This window comes from Acinonyx jubatus, chromosome E1 (assembly GCF_027475565.1).
Source record: "Acinonyx jubatus isolate Ajub_Pintada_27869175 chromosome E1, VMU_Ajub_asm_v1.0, whole genome shotgun sequence".
NCBI classification, from domain to species: Eukaryota; Metazoa; Chordata; class Mammalia; order Carnivora; family Felidae; genus Acinonyx; species Acinonyx jubatus.
Window position 1 is genome coordinate 50,049,875 of NC_069397.1, and position 17,931 is coordinate 50,067,805.

Consider the following 17,931-nt stretch of genomic DNA (forward strand, 5'->3'; position numbering starts at 1 on the left):
CCATGCTCTCAGCACAGAGCCTGACATGGGGCTGGAGCTCACAAACCATGAGCTCATACCTGAGCTGAAATCGAGTCGGTCAGGACTGAGCCACCTAGAAGCCTCACAACTGTGGAGTCTACACTGATATACCATAACCACCCAAAGTCCATAGTTCACACCAAGATTCACTCTTGGTGCTGCATTTTCTACGGGTTTAGAAAAATGTATGACGTATATCCATCATTATAGAATCAATCATACTGAATAGTTTCACTGCCCTAAAAATTCTCTGTGCTGCACTTTTTGAGTCCTTCCACACCAGATCTTTTTACTGTCTCCACAGTTTTGCCTTTTCTAGAATGTCATGTGGTTGGAATAAGTATGTCGCCTTCCCAGTCTGGCTTCTTTCATTTAGGATCTCCCTTGCCAAGTCTTTTTGTGGCTTCATTGATCACTTTTTTTTTTTGGGTGCTGAATAATATTCCTATCCTGGATATATGGTATGGATGTGCCATAGTCTCATTATCCATTCACCTATTGAAGAACTTCCAGATTGTGGCAATTATGAACGAAGCTACTATCAGCTCTTGTGTGCAGGGGTTTGGGTGGACATAAAGTTAATACCGGAGAGTGCGATTGCTGCATTGCATGGTAAAAGTATGTCTATTTTTTTAAGAAACTGCCATACTGTTTTTCAAAGCAGCTGCACCATTTGCATTCCCACCAGCAAGGAATGAGAATTCCTGTGGCTCCACGTCGACACCAGCATTTGGTGTTAGTTAGTATGTTAGGTTTTGGCCATTGTGACAGGCATGTAGAAGTATCTCATTTTTTAATTTTTTTAAAAAAATTTGTTTAATGTTTATTTATTTTTGAGGGAGAGAGGGTGGGAGGGGTAGAGAGAGAGGGAGACACAGAATCCGAAGCAGGCTCCAGGCTCCGATCTGTCAGCACAGAGCTTGACATGGGGCTCAAACTCAGGAACTGTGAGATCATGACCTGAGCCAAAGTCGGGCGCTCGATCACGGAGCCACGCCGGCACCCCTAATTTTTTTTTTAATATTTATGTATTTATTTTGAGAGAGAGAAAGAGAGGAAGTGCATGCTAGCAGGGGAGGGGCAGAGAGAGAGGGAGAGACAGAACCCAAGCAAGCTCTGCACTGTCAGCACAGAACCCAGTGCAGGGCTTGATCTCAGGAACCGTGAAATCATGACTTGAGCCAAAATCAGGAGTCCAACGCTTAATGGACTGATTGACCCCGGCGCCCCTAACTCATTTTTTTAAATTTGACTTTCCTGATGATATAGCATCTTTTCAAATGTTTATTTGCCATATCTGTATCTTCTTTGGTGAGGTTTCTTAAGATCTTTAATCATTTTTAATTGGGTTGTTTTCTTACTGTTGAGTTTTAATTGTTCTTTGGATATTTTTGGTAACAGACCTTAATCAGATATGTCTTTTGCCAATATTTCCTCCCCATCTGTGGCTTGTCTTTTAAATTTCTTGACAATGTCTTTTGCAGAGCAGAAGACTGTAATTTTAATGATTTCTACTATTAATTCCTTCTCTCATGGATTGTGTTTTTTGGTGCTGTATGAAAAACGCACTGCCAAACCCAAGATCTCCTAGATTTTTTCCTATGTCTTGTTCTAAGTGTTTCATAATTTTGAGTTTTAGATTTATGACCTAACTGTAGGTCTATGACTCATTTGGAGTTAATCATTTATGAAGAGTAGAAAGTTTATGTCTAGATTCATTTTTTTTTTTGCATGTGGATATTTACTTGTTCCAGCATTCTATATTTTTATTTAATATATCATGCACATTGTTTCCAGTTCTCACATATCCTTTACCACCATCATTTTAAAGGCTGTGTAACATTTCATCACCAACATTGTTCTATAAGGCATATTTACAGAACTGTAATTATGCCCTCAAATGCAAGAACACACTAATGTCTTTGACTGCCTTTGCTACTTACTTGAAAATGCCTGTTAGTAATTTCAAGCACCAACAGTAGGTTATGACATCTATAGACAAAAAAAAAAAAAAAAAAAAAAAAGTCTGGTGTTTTATTTTGCTTGTATTCATATTGAACATTTTTATCAAGTTTGCTTACTAGTTGTATGTCTTCTCTTGTACATTTCTTTTCCTATTTTTTCCCATTTATCTATCCGTGATTTGCTCTCCTTGACAAATATTCTTCTATTTTTACTAAGGTCTCTTGGTCTTTTCTCATCTTATTTTGTAAGAATAGTGTCTACTCTGCTGTTTACCTTTGTGTGTTGTTATATTTTTAACCTGCATAAAGTTTAAATTTTTACATAGAAATCTATTGAAATTTTTTTCTTTTTGTGACGTTTTCACTTGTCCATTTAGAAACCTATTTCCCTTCCATGACTTTAACAAATATTCAATTCTATTTCCATTGTAAAATATACACTCTAGTTTTATATAGACATATATCTATATCTATATCTACATCTATATCTATATATCTCAATTTAATTTACTCTATGGAGAGATTTAAGGCACTGTGCTTTTTTATTTTCCAATTTGTTGCCACTTACTCTACTATGTACTTCAATGTGAACTTAATGGCATTTTAAAATAACATAACTGGAGTTCACATTTATGCCTTCTTTACTACTGTTGAACTATGTTTTAAGCTAAATTAATAAAGCAATGGCTATGTTGATAAAAAGCCATTTTTATAAATATCATTTGAATATTTTTTACACATTTGACTTACATACATAACCAAAGTTTGGAAAGAAATAATATCTGTCCCAAACCTGATGAAGATTTGCAAATAATCATTTTGAGGTTTTGGATTGCTTTATCTCATTTTTACTGCTCCTTGTTGTATTTTATGACTCATCGATTAAAAGGAGATGCTATTTTAATCTATTTTGCAAACTTCTCGGTAAATAAATCAACAAGTAAATAAACAAATAAATGAACAAAAACCATATATTATTCCATGCTCAGGTTGGGGGGTGTAATTAATGACAAGACATAAGATTCTGCTCATATGAATAGGATAGAAAAAATATACAACTTAAAAAAATAGATCAAGATGGGGCACCTGGGTGGCTCAGTCGGTTAAGTGGCCGACTTCGGCTCAGGTCATGATCTCACAGTTCGTGAGTTTGAGCCCCGCGTCGGGCTCTGTGCTGACAGCTCAGAGCCTGGAGCCTGTTTCAGATTCTGTGTCTCCCTCTCTCTGACCCTCCCCCGTTCATGCTCTCTCTCTGACCCTCCCCTATTCATGCTCTCTCTCTGTCTCAAAAACAAATAAACGTTAAAAAAAATTAAAAAAAAATAGATCAAGAGATCATGACATAAAAAAACAAAGATTATGAGAGCTGGTTAGAAAGAGCCGTAGAAGACGTCTGGTTCAACTAGTTCATCAGATTTGTAATAAAAATAATAGCAGTGAATGTTAACTTGACATGACAACACAGAGACTATACTAAGTGTATTATCTCATTTATTGATCAGAATTACCTTCTACGTACTTCCAGTTTACAAATGAGGAAATTTAGGTGAGATGCCATTGTTTCGGCATGATCATGAAGACACTGGCCTCCAATGAAGAGAAGTGACTTTCAAAAATTACAGAGTTGAGTCAAGACTATCAAACACCCTGAGATATGCTGATATGATGTGGCTGGTGTAAGACAGTACACACAAACACACACACACACACACACACACACACACACACACACATACATCTAGATTTTCTGATGAAGTCATTTCATTTTTTTTATTTTATTGTTGAAAAAAATTTTAATGTTTATTTTTGAGAGAGAGAGACTGAGCACGAGCAGGGGAGGGGCAGAGAAAGACACACACACACACACACACACACACACACACACAGAATCCGAAGCAGGCTCCAGGCTCTGAGCTGTCAGCACAGAGCCTGATGTGGGGCTCGAACCCACAGATTGTGAGATCATGACCTGAGCCGAAGTCAGAAGCTCAACCGACTGACCCACTCAGGTGCCCCTCATTTTTTAAATAGAATCATTTCTAAGTACCCAAAATATACAATGTACAAATATAGAAAATTATTAATACATTTATACTCCTTTAAAGACCCGCTATCGTAAAGATATTTGTGCCTCTCACAGTTGTGACAGATAGAAGTAAAATAATTAATCATAATTAACTGTTATGCTCAGGCTTTCTTGCCAAATCCGTTTAATGTAATTAGATGTGCTCCTTTACTCCATTTTGCTGTGATGGGCTCAAATTCTGGCTGGGTTTCATGTGGTGTCATCACATCCTGTAGTCATCATTGTAATTTTCTCCATTAGGGTAGCTCCCTGACGGAGTGCCCTATGCCAGGCATATCATTCTATATTTTCTATTCTGTTAATGATGTCAAGGAATGCATCACTACCACCTTTTCTCCTTGCACCCAAATACCATGAATTGCCAACATATGATTTAAATGGGGGGGGAGGGGATCTTAGGCTACAGGGCAGAGCTCTGGCGTATAGAAGCCTGTAGTTAATCTTTTGTCTCTCTTGTAAACTAGCGGATCACTTCAAGTTACTTAATCTTTCTAATTCTCATTTTACCTGTGTGTAAAATGGGGGTAAGGATTCACAGAGTCTCAGGGATTTTATAGAGATTTACATTTACAGCATGTAATTGATTCTCAAGAAATATTAAGTTTCCTTTCCAAAGACAGGTTTCTTTCCGTAGAAATGGGGCAGTCCTTGAGATCTTGTTTGCATAGTTATCACGGATAAGTTTTAACCCGAGTACTTCTTTTACCCTAATTCGGCCTTGAATATTAACATGGCATTCCTAATTAGGTCTTAATCTCGTTGGGAGAGTTAACAGTAAGTACTAAGGACTCACATAACACAATCTAAGCTTGCATATTAGTCCAGAGAAGGACAGCTATAATTTTCCATTCTTCTCTGGTTGATTTTCCCCTATTAACATTATTTGCTGAAGATGGAATTTCATAGTAGGAACAGAAGGGGAGGGAAAAGAAGGATTTCAGCTTATGATGATCACAGAGCCATCTCTGAAGGGCTTGGTCTTATACATGCTGGGTGCCAAACTTTGGTCTTCATTCTGAACTTCCTTACACATTCTCTTGGATTCACGAAGCGAAAAGCCGAAGCCACTGCAGCGGATAGATTTTTACAATGGCGAAATATGACGGAAAAGACTCTGGGCTCATCATTCAGAGAAACCATCTGTGCCGGAGTAACTGTCTGTAGAGGGAAAAAATAAATCATTTTCAAAAATCCCATTGCTCCAAAATCTGGTCCAGTGCCACCGTCCTGAGTGCCAACTATTCCATCTGGCAAAAGCAAGTCATGGAAAAGCACAAAAGCAATTTACCCAATTGGCCTGGGCAGAAAGTTTATTCTTCAATTATTTTTTTGTGAGTCTTCCCTCTGAGTGTGGCTCAGATAGTTCTGCACTAGGATCCCCAGCTGGGCAGGGTTCAACTAGGCAAAAACACAACTTGGGGTGAGTAGCAGTGAAATTTGCAGTTAGTCTCCCTCATTTAGAATCCTCCCTCCTGTTTAGAATCCCTCTTTCTGAATGGGTTAACCCTATCGAGTGGTTTTTAAAGAGGAGCTTCCTGATAGGATCATACAGCGAGATACAGAGTAAGTTGGTATTCAAATTTACTATTACAAACTATCAGGGATCTTTGAAAATTTATAATCTGACAGCTTCGCTTCTTAGATGGGCTGCTGTGGTGAATGCAATTAATTGGGGACTTCCTCATCTCTATTCTTTTCTATTATTTTTAGGCAAAGGCTTCATTTTAAAAGTAGTCTATTTTCCCTTCAGTATCCTTGGAAACCAACCAATCCAATGGTTTTGCTGCATTGGTGAGGCCATCTATTTCTTGGGAGATTGCCATTTAGAGGATTAAAATTATAAGGCCCCAAAGAAGGAATTTTTCCAACAGCAGATCAATCTGTGTACCTTTCAGAGAGTTTTCTAGAAATTTCCTTCACAACAGCTGAATAGATGTAATGTCATTTCAGGACTAGGACACTCAGCTCCGATAGAGGTTCTAACCAGCAAACGTTGAGAGCTATCACCAGCTGGTTATTTGCAGTCCGTGGAATACATGCTCTGTACTCCAGAGAGATGAATCACTTGTTCAATTAAAAATAGTATTTCCCCAGCAATTATTTGATCAAGAACGGGAATAACTTGTGGGTGAAATGATGGCCAATTTGCATTCCCATCTTGGAAACAGGCCTGTCGTTTTGACAGCATATACACATATCGATCTGCTTTTCTCTCTGAAACAACCAGCTCCAGAATTAATGACTGTAGATTCTTCTAGGATTTCCTTAAAATTAGGTCAAGGCCTTCCACTGTGGGAGTTAAATGCATGCTTCTCACTGTGGAATTCAGGGGGGAAATGAGTTGCCAAGAGAAAGGCATATTAAGGACCTAGTCGTACACAATTCTTTACCAAATTGTATCTGAGTCCTGTTTTGTTTACTCAAGACAAAGTTAATTACTCCATAGGATTATAGCATGGAACAGCTGACCAATGACAACCTCCGAGTGTCACAATCCAGTTTAAACAATCATTTTATCTGAATTATTAAATGCCTTTAATTTTTCAAAACTTTATTAGATACCTCCAATGTGTCAATTTCTCCATAGAAGCTGGGTATAACCCATTGTGGTCTAAAGCTTTAAAATGTTCACCACTGTTTGAGAAAGATTCATATAAATTAATACTTAGAAAATAAAGCATATAACATTGTGAAGGAAAAGGGATAGATCAGTTAATTATCCTATATAGATTTGATTTCTGCCTTTGGATTTGAAGCATGAAAAAGTAAAAAAAACAAAAAAAAAGTGGAAATAAGGGTAATTCTAAACAAAGGTAGGAAGATGCCGAAGCCATTGACTTGTGAAAGTTTGGGATAGTGTGGAAAATACATAAATGGTTCAACATGACTGAGTGTGGAAATAAAGGAAGTAAAGGAAGTTAAAAGGGGCCTTCTGTGCTACGTAAAAGTGTTGTGACTTAATTGTCTAGGATATAGATATTTATGGAAGAACTTTAAGCAAAAAAATGCTAAGCTCCTGTGTGCATTTTAGAAGAATGAGGTACAACAAAGAGTTTTTAGAGGGGGAGCAGTGGAGACAGAATAACAAGTTAGACAGTAGGAGTCCCCCAAAGAATGAGGATTGGACCTAAAAGTAAAATTTGGGCAGATGGAACCAAGAAAACTGATGGTGAGGATGTGTGTCATTGCTGATGTCATTAACAGAAGGTAGAGAACAGAGGAGTCAAATAGATACTTGCTTTTCATTTACTCTTTGTGTTTTGGCTTGCTTCAACTATGTCATTATTTCCCTATTAATATTCATTTACTTATATAGATGGAAGTATTCTAGCATGAAATCAGGAGGAAGGACAACAAATGATAATATATGTTGTGGGTGGAGAAAGGCTACACTATCGTCTTGGATAACTGTAGTATTTCCTGGATTTCTGTTCGGGAAATCTGACTTAAATTCATTCCTACTATCCCTGATCTGTCCAGTGGCTATTTTCAAATCAGAATATTGGATTTTATATTTGATCTTTTAAATGTCACTGTTCCAGTCTGATGAGACTACTGAGAATTTTGATTCTGTTGTGTCTTTCACTTTTAGGTCATGAAAAGGTGAGGGGCAATATTTGTGCATATAGGATTTTCCCAAGTCACAAATACAACTTTTACTGAACAACACCAGGAACACTGTGCTGTTGAATAAAACTAAGTACTTCACTCCACTGAGATACCAAGAAACCAATCAGTCTTCCAGTGGAGTTATTCAGGCGTCATAAATCTACTGCAAAGTGCTGTAATTTAGACCAAGGCTATAAAGGGAAGCTACATCGAGTGTGTTTTGCTTAAATCAATAGCTTGTAATTTCCCATTATATCTACAAAAATCCGGGGCTGGTAGCTGTAAATGTACTTCATGTACCTCTTGATTGATTATAGCTTGGTGTCCTTATGTAAAATTCAAAATGATATTTCTGCTTTCAATATTTGTCTTGGCATGGTAGAGTAATATCAGGGAAATAAGGTTTATTGCATTATTTTAAAAAATAGTTAGGAATGAAAAATACTTTTGTTGTAAGCTTGATCCCACTATCATCTAATAATACTACGTTTTATTAGTTAACTAAAAGGAGCTGTAATCAATTGAGTGCTTACTACATGGTAGTCATTAATCATCTAAATTGGTGATTTCAGCTAATTCTCCTAACAATGGCATGATTTTAGCATCATAAGTAGTCCTGGAACATGGGTGGGGAAACTCATGCTTAGAAGAATATGGTACTTTCTCACGATATTTAGGTTACCCAGTATATATTTGAACCCACATCTGTGTACCTATCTACAAGAACCTGAACACTTCACTGGATAGTATGATGACATCTGTTAATAATCCATAGGAATAACAAATTTATTTTTCAAAGCTTCTGAACTCCAGAAACTTGAAAACTCAAAGCCTAAAGTCTGACAAACATAAGATGAATTCACATATGAGCAGAGAGTGGGATAAAACCAGCTCTCTTACTGTGTTAAAAAAAAAAAATGAACCAATGGAGTTCATTGGTTCAATGTCAAAGAAGGAGACACTGGGGGTGCCTGGGTGGCTCAGTTGGTTAAGCGTCCGACTTTGGCTCAGGTCATGATCTTGCGGTTTGTGAGTTTGAGCCCCACATCAGGCTCTGTGCTGACAGCTCAGAGCCTGGAGCCTGCTTCCGATTCTGTGTCTCCCTCTCTCTCTGCCCCTCCCCTACTTGTGCTCTGTCTCTCTCTGTCTATAAAAATAAATAAAATGTAAAAAAAAAAAAAGGAGACATTAGATTTTCTGTAGGCAAATGTGTTTCCAATTGTTGACAATATCTGAGGTAGTTGGCTAAATTGGACATTCTTTTGAGACCTTGTTCTTTATTTGGTCTAAATTTGATTCAGTGTGCATCTCAGCAGGGATTTGAAACTACAATACTTAACAGATCATTATTCTTGCTCCTGAATGCATCATATGTCTTTATTCCTACAGACTGAGATCTGTGAAATGTTTCTCAGGTTATACCCTTTCCCTGTTGCAGAAAGGGGATTGGTGTGCATGGTATGACAACTTTGTGGCTACTCATGGGCCACGTGTCTTCGCTATTTTATTTGAAGCTGTGTCCTATAGCACAAGGCCCATAAATATGCCGGTGCAAAAACAATGTCCAAAGTCAAAACTTATAGCTTTTTCTTTATCTCTCTTTTGGAGCAAACAACCAAGAACTTACTGGTGTTCTTTACTTTCAATAGGTATCTGGGAAATTGCAGCACGTAGAAAGAAGACAACAGCTCAATACTCATCTCCCCGAGGACAAGTTTACTTCAGTTAAAAAAAAAAAAACACCACAGGGTATTTTACTATTTGTAGTTTTTCTTGTAAAGGGAGAACTTGAAAGAAATGGTCTCCACCGCTGTGTACCAAAGAGGAAATGATGTTGAGAAATTGCAGACTTTTGAGGCATTAAGCAATGAGCTGTCCAGAAAAATAAATAAATAATTTCACAAGGAAAGAAAAAAAAAAACCCAACCTCCTTGGGAATTGAAATATATTAGACAATGCATCAAAGAGGGTAAAAGAAAAAAGAAAGTCAGGTAGTTTACAATAAGATCGAGGGAGATAAAGTCCTGATTGTCCCACTTCTCATGATTAAAAAGCAAGGAGGCAACACAGGGCTGTGCATTCAAGGTAGTTCATAAGGACAAACGGAAAAGTGTAAGAAACAAAACAAAACAAAACACTTCAGTCCCATGGCCTTATTTCCATCTGCTCACATTGCCCCCACCTGCTCCAGTTTATAAAGTGGCTCAGTGTCATGTGAAGGACATTCTTGTTGCGTTGGCTTGGCCTGCACAGAGCCATGTGACATGTTGGAGAAGTTTCAGCCTGTTCTTAGCTTCCCTGTGTGACTTTGGAGCTACATTCCTAACATTGAAGATAGACATTCTTCCCTCAAGTTTTCCCCGTAGATTTACACGTGTGCTCTTTTCTTTTTAAAGCAGGAGTGACTTCAGCAGTTCCTTAGATCTGGGTTTTTCTCACACACCCAGAATTTGCTTTGGTGAAGGCAGCCAGGCAAGTCAGGAAGGAGACCACTCAACACGTAAAGAATGCCATGCTGTTTTCTTCCTACGGGTAGGTATTGTGTCTTGAAGAATCACAGAAATGGAGACTATTTGATCGTCACACTCAAAAAGAGGACAGAGTTTGTTCTGCAGAGATAGCAGGGAATAAACTGAAATTTATGACCGAGAGTCAGAAAGTCAGGCCTCCATTCACAGCTTTACCTCAAGTCGGGTGACCTGAATCAAGCTCTTACCTCTCCGAGCTTTAAATTCCTCATCAAAAAAAAAAAAAAAAAAAGTATATCAACATTTTTCAACTAGCTCCCTATTCCCCATCAGACTCATATATAGTTGTAGATATAAGGTACATGTACATCACATACATAGAGATACCTAGACATCAGGGATCAGGTTTTCTTCCAAGATTCTAGATTTAAGTGGGCCGTACGTGAAGTCCAGACACTAAAGAAATTAGTGTTGGGGTGCCTGGGTGGCTCAGTGGGTTAAGCGTTTGACTTCAGCTCAGCTCATGATCTCATGGTTCATGAGTTCAAGCCCCACACTGGGCTCACTGCTGTCAGCATAGAGCTGCTTTGGATCCTCTGTCTCCCTCTCTCTCTGCCCCACCCCTAGCTCACACTCTCCCTCTCGCTCTCAAAAATAAATAAACATTAAAAAGATTTTTAAAGAAATTAGTATTTATTAAAAGCTATCCAAGTGACACTAATGAGGTACCTTGGTTTAGAGCCACTTATATAGACAACATCTAAGTAACCCCCATTCTCTACCTATAGAAACCCTACTTAAAATAATTTTCAAGGAGTTTTTATGCACATGGCAATGAGGCAAAACAAAGGAGGAAGAAGAGGAGAAAGAGGGGAAGGAGGAGGATAAATGTAAATCATTATTCTTGGCCTTCAGATCCTCATAATCTCCCAGGGAGTATCCAACAATATCACTATCACAACAGCATAGGTTATGTTTAGTCAAAGGAGTTTATGGCCAAATCCTTAAAAAAATAGAAGTGAAAGAATCCATTCATGAGAACTTATAGAAACAGGTGGAAATCAACAGGAATTAGAATTAAGGCATGGAAGAGATGTGTGGAAGGACAGATGACATGTGTTTATCAGGTGTGAGAGAATGCGCTTTAGACACACAGGACTCTTCCTGGTCTGGATCCATCATGGGGTGTCACTCCCCTGAGCCTTTGCACGTGTCACTCTCTCCGCTCACATCACTTCTTTATCAGTTGCTTTTATGTGTCATTTCCTATTTGTATATTTTCCTACCTTTAATAAAGATCTGATTACCCCTCGTTCTTGTTGCTGAAGGACCTCTTCATATTACCTTTTTATCACCTACTAGATTTCATGATAGTTGTTTTGAAATCTGTCTCTTTCTTTAAGCTTTTTAATTAAGTGCTTAAAGTTTCTCTTTTATGGTCAACATGTAACACAGTATCTTGCACAGAGAAAGTTACCTTTTTAAAAAAGTTTATTTATTTTGAGAAAGAAAGAGAGAGAGAGAGAGAGCACGCATGTGCAAGCAGGAGAGGGGCAGAGAGAGGGAGAGAGAAAGAATCCCAAGCAGGCTCTGCACTCAGCACAGAGCCCCGATGCGGGGCTCAAACTCACGAACTGTGAGTTCCTGACTTGAGTCTAAATCAAGAGTTGGAGGCTTAAATGACGAAGCCACCCAAGCACCCCTCACACAGAGAAAATATCCTTGAGTTGAAGTAAGTATGGGCAGAAGAACAATAGCAATAAAGATTTTTACTGAGAATGGTTAGGGAATAAATAAGGACACACAATGAGGACAGAATATAAAATTTGTGTGTTTTGAGTAGTGTCACATTTGGAGACACACAAATAAAGGGAAGTAATTTGAAGCTATTGCAACTGGAATTCTCTGAGCAGGAAAATAACAAGAGTTGGAGACTTGATTGGAAAGGGAAGAAAATAAAGGTGAGGAATGTTCAAGAAGGATCAATAAGAACTGAGAACTAGAGATGAATTAAGAGTGCTATTGTCCTTCAGATAAAAATGTACTCATATCTGAAGCACAAAAAGAGAGGATGGGGTATCCATATGAAGACTTTTTACAGACCCTGGAGGGGTAAAAATAGCGACTGAATTTTGCAAAGGAAGCTGAGGCTGGAGGTGGGGCTCTGAGAGCTGTTGACACAGGGGTGATGACTAAAGATACAGAAACTAATAGAAAGAGAGAACATGAGAAAAATGAGCAGAAGGTTAAGCATCTTTGGGAAAGGGCTTGAGGAGGAAGAAAAATCACCATGTGAGCCAGGAATAGAGAAGTCAAAAAGAAGAGAAACAGTTAAACTGAAAAACAAAAACAGAAACAAAAAACAAACTTGGGTTTGTTCAAATAAACTGAATACAAAAATAAATAAATAAAAATTAGTCCTAGATGAACCGAAATTCCACTCTAGAGAGAGAAAGCAAAATTATTAGAAGATAAAAATTAATTCCTGTCCATTTTTTTTTCCAGCTCCCTTCTAATCTGGAGGTTCTCAAAGGGGGGAGAAATGAAAGAAAAAAAAAAAGGAAGAGAAACCAAAAAATGTGGTATTAGAGTCTAAAAGGAACAGAGAGAGTTTCTAAAAGGAACTAGTGGCAAAGTGAAAAAATTCCCAGATAGGGAAAATAGGTTTAGAAAGAATGCTGTTGTTAGTTTTAGCTAAAAGAAAGTTCCAGAAAACTCCTGAAAAAGCTTCAGTTTCTGTGCAGAAGGGAAGCTCACAGGGAGGAAGGCAATCATGTAAATTGACTGAGTAACAGAATAAAGGAGAGAGTTGAGATGAATGATCGAAGCAGAAGTGAATTATTTTTCAAAGAAATGGGATGGCATTTATCTGAAAATAACTAACAAAATAAGCATTTTGTTCTATCAATCTGTATGTCTGTTACATTGTTAACATCACAGGGTCTAAATTATGGAACTCCATACATAGTAAAGCTTGAAATCTGTATGTGTGTCCTCCAACTTTGTTTTTATTCTCCCAATTGCTTTGATTATTGTAAGTCTTTTTCATTTTCATATACATTTTTGAATCAGTTTTTCAATTTCCACCAAAAAAATCTAGGTTGTTTTAATTGGTATTGTTTTCTTTCTTTCTTTCTTTCTTTCTTTCTTTCTTTCTTTCTTTCTTTCTTTCTTTCTTTCTTAGAAATGTTTATTTAGTTTTGGGGGAGAGAGCATGAGCAGGGGAGGGGCAGAGAGAGAGGGGGACAGAGGATCCAAAGCAGGCTCTGCACTGACAGCAGAGAGCCCAATGTGGGGCTTGAACTCATGACATGTGAGATCATGACCTGAGCCAAAATCAGATGCTCAACTGACTTAGCCACAATCCAGGTGCCCCAGGATTGTTTTCAATGTACAGACTGATTCGGAGGAGACATGACAACTTTGATAATCTTAGGTCCTCGTGATCAATGAATATATTTTCCCACTTACATAATCTATTTTTAAAATGTGGCTTCTCACATTCAATGTTTTGTAGTCTTTTAGCATATAGATATAGCACATCTTCTTTCAAAGCTATTTCTAAAAGTTTCTTGATTTTGATGCTACTGTAACTTTTGATGCTATTTTTATTTCAATTTCTAATTGTTCATTGTTACGAAATTTTAATGTATTAGTGCTCCTCCTCCTGCATTGCTAAGCTCACTTGTTAGTCCTGGTAGCTCTTTTGTAAATGCTCTGGGGTTTTCTATGTAAATTATCATCCATTCTGTAAATAAAATTCTGTTTTATATCTTCTTTTCCAATGTACATGCCTCTATTTTCCTTGTTTTAAGTGGCAGAACCACTAGAACAATGTTAAGCGGACGATGTTTTCTTTGTCTTGGGAGGATCACGTTCAGTTCTTCACCATTAGGTATGATGCTCCGGTTTTGTAGGTGTCATTTTTCAAGGTGAGGAATTTCTATTTCTAATTTGCTGAGAATTTTTATAGTGAGTTGACATTGAATTTTGTTGAGTGCTTTTTCTGCGTATATATATATATGTATATATACACACACACACACACACACACTTTGCTTAAAAGTCTAGTACACTGCTTTTGTTAATATTGAGCCACCTTTGCATTCCTAAGACCAACCCTAATGTGTCTTGTTGTGTTATCTGTTTTGGGGGTTTTTGTTGTTGTTGTTGTTGTTGATGATGCATTCAATTTATTAACATTTTGTAAAGGATTTATATCTCTAACTTAATAGAAGATGCTGCTTTATGCTTTTTTTGTTTTATTTTGTTTTTGTAACATCTTTGGTTTCGTTAATAGAGAGATTCTGGCTTCATAAAATGAGTTGGTAAGTGTTCTATCTTCTATTTTCTGCACAATTTGTATTACTATTACTACTGATTTTTACCGTTTGGTAAAATTTGCTGGCGCAGCCATCTGGGCCTCAAGTTTTCTAAGGGGAAATCTTTTTAAATTATTAAATGAATTTCATTAATGGATATTAATCTATTTCTTCTTGAATGAGCTTTGTTAATAGTGTCTTTCAAAAAACTTGTCCATTTCATATGTTATCAAATTTCTTAATGTAAACTTTTTTTCATAATATTCTCTTAACATTTTAAAGTCTATAGAGTATGTACTGATAAGCAATTTTTCAGCTGTAATATTGTTATATTACACCTTCTTCTACATTTTTTGATCAGTATTTGCTTTGATCTCTTAAAACAGTTTTTGGTTCCTTTAAGTTTTTGATTGCTTATCTGTTTTCCTTTCCTTACTTTGAATTTTGCTCTTTTTAAAATTTTCTTTTATCTAGAAATTTCTTTTATTGAAGTAGAATTAAAATACAGTGTTATATTAGTTTCAGGTGTACAATATAAGCAACAATTCTATATATTACTCAGTGCTCATCATGATAAGTGTACTCTTTTTTTTAAAAAAAAATTTTTTTTTTCAACGTTTATTTATTTTTGGGACAGAGAGAGACAGAGCATGAACGGGGGAGGGGCAGAGAGAGAGGGAGACACAGAATCGGAAACAGGCTCCAGGCTCCGAGCCATCAGCCCAGAGCCCGACGCGGGGCTCGAACTCACGGACCGTGAGATCGCGACCTGGCTGAAGTCGGACGCTTAACCGACTGCGCCACCTAGGCGCCCCGATAAGTGTACTCTTAATCCCCTCTATTCTTTAATCTATCTCTTATTTTTATTATTCTTTTCTCATGCTTACTTTGGGTTTAATTTGCTCTCTTTTTTGAGTTTCTAAGAGGGAAGCTAGACCATTATTTTGAATCTTTATTATCTTCTATAAACATTTATTTCTACAAATAGCCTTCTAAAGTACTGCTTTAATTGCATCCCACAAATGTTGACATTTTGTATTTTTGTTTTCATTCAATTCAATTCAGTTTTCCAATTTTCCCTATGACTTCTTATTTGACTCATAGACAATTTATCTTTCTTCTCTCTTTATTTCTATTTTAATTCCTATGCAGTAAGAGGACATACTTTGTATTATTTCAATTCTTTTAAAGGTTAATTTTGTTAATGTTTATTTATTTATTTTGAGAGAGAGAGAGAGAGCAAGCAGGGGAGGGGCAGAGAGAAAGAGAATCCAAAGTGGGCTCTGTGCTGACAGTGCAGAGCCTGACATGGGGCTCGATACCACAAACTGTGAGATCCTGGCCTGAGAGGAAATCAAGAATAGGACGCTCAACTGACTGGCCAGCCACCCAGGCGCCCCTCTCTAAAACATGTTAAGATTTGTTTTGTCACACAGAATGAGTTTTACCTTTGTGGATAATATATTTTTTATTTTTTAAAATTCATTAATTTTGAGAGAGAGACAGAGAGAGCAAGCGGTGGGGGGGGGGGGTGGGCAGAGAGAGAGAGGGAGAGAGAGAATCCCAAGCAGGCTCTGCCCTGATAGCACAAGCCGGACTCAGGGCTTGAGCCCACGAACCGTGAGATCATGACCTGAGCCAAAACCAAGAGCCCAACCAACTGAGCCACCCAGGTGCCCCTGTGGATAATGTATTCTTAAATTACAAGTTCATTCTATTACTATTGGATGTAGTGTTCTCTAAATGGCTATTAGGTCAAGGTGGTTAATAGCATTATTCAGATCTTCTCTATTTTTATTTGTTTACTTTATGCTTGTTCTATCAATTTCTGAGAGGCATGCATTGGAGTCTCCAATTATATTTGTGGGTGTGTCTATTTTTCACTTTTTAGTTCTACCTGTTTTTGCTTCATGTATTTTGGAGCTCTGGAACTAGGTACCCACATATTTAGGATTATTATCTCCTCTTGATTTATTTAACCATTTATTATTATATACTGTTATTATTGTTATTACTTTAATAGTCTTGGTTTTTTAGAATAGCTTTAAGGTTACAGCAAAAATGATCAGAAAGTACAGAGTATTCACATATACCCTTTGTCCCCATACATACATGGTCTCTCCCACCATAAGACAACATAACGTTGAACCTTTGCTTTTATTTTACCTGACAATCTATTTTCTATTTGGGGTGTCTGGATATTTAATGTAATTATTGATAAAGTATTTGAGTGTATTATCCTGCTATTTGAATTCTATTTATCTTATCTTTTTTTCTTGCATTAATTTATCAAGTATAGTTTATAATTAGTTTTCATTGTTGTATTATTTGTCTTCTTGTGTGTTTGTGGTTACAATCTACATCTTGAACTTATCACAATTATTTGCTAATATCATGCCACTTATCACATAGCATAAAAATCTTACACTTCCATTCCTCCTAATTCATTACACTGACATCATACTTCTACATACATTATCAATCACACAGTGGTTAAGCCTTTTTGATTTAGATAACCAATCATTTTTAAGAAGATGGTAAACAGTAAAAAACACAAACAAAACATGATTTTTTTCTTTTTAAAATCATTTCTGGTGCTCTTCACTTCTTTTCTTTTTAAATAATGTTTACTCAATTTTTTTAAAGTTTATTTATTTATTTTGAGAAAAGGAGAGGCGGCACAAGTGGGGGAGGCACAGAGAGGGAGAGAGAGAGACAGAGAGAATCCCAAGCAGGCTCCTCACTGCCAGCACAGAGTCCGTTATGGGGCTCGAACTCATGAAACTGCCAGATCATGACCTGAGCTGAAACCAAGAGTTGGACGCCTAACTGACTGAGCCACCCAGGTGCCTTACTTTTCTTTTTTTTTTGGGGGGGTCTAAATTTTATTTTGATTCTATAGTCTTTCTACTTTAACATTTCTTATGGCACAGACATGCTAGCAATGATTCTGCTTTTGTATCTGAAAAAAACAAAGTTTTATAGATTCCTCAGTTTTAGAAGATATTTTTCCTCAGTTTAATATTTTCGTTGACTCCCTCCCCCCAATTTTTTTTTAAAAAATTTATGTTTATTTATTTTTGAGAGAGAGCGTGAGTGGGGGAGGGGCAGAGAGAGAGGGAGACACAGAATCCAAAGCAGGCTCCAGGCTCTGAGCTGTCAGCACAGACCCTGACGTGGGGCACAAACTCATGAACCATGAGATCATGATCTGAACCGAAGTCCGACGCTGAACCAACTGAGCCACCCAGGCAACCCTCCCCCCACCCCAAATTTAAAGACATTTCTCTATCTTTAAGCTGGCTTGTTTAGTTTCTGCAAGAAACTTGTTATTATTCTCATCTGTGCTTTTCGATATGTAATGATCCTTCATTCTTGTGCTGTCTTAAGGTGATATCTTCATAGTTTTGAGCAGTTTGGCTATGATATGTCTGTTATCTTTTTGTTTGTTCATTTCTAAC

General features: G+C 37.2%; 1 long non-coding RNA gene across 1 annotated transcript in view; it reads left to right on the top strand.

Moving 5' to 3' along the window:
* LOC106984835 (uncharacterized) overlaps positions 1 to 13,910 on the top strand; it is a 31,433-nt gene extending 17,523 nt beyond the window's left edge. The window contains exons 3-4 of the long non-coding RNA XR_003416743.2: positions 10,080 to 10,212; positions 12,654 to 13,910. This is a non-coding gene — a long non-coding RNA (uncharacterized LOC106984835). The remainder of the gene's footprint in view (positions 1 to 10,079; positions 10,213 to 12,653) is intronic.
* Positions 13,911 to 17,931: the final 4,021 nt, after the last annotated feature.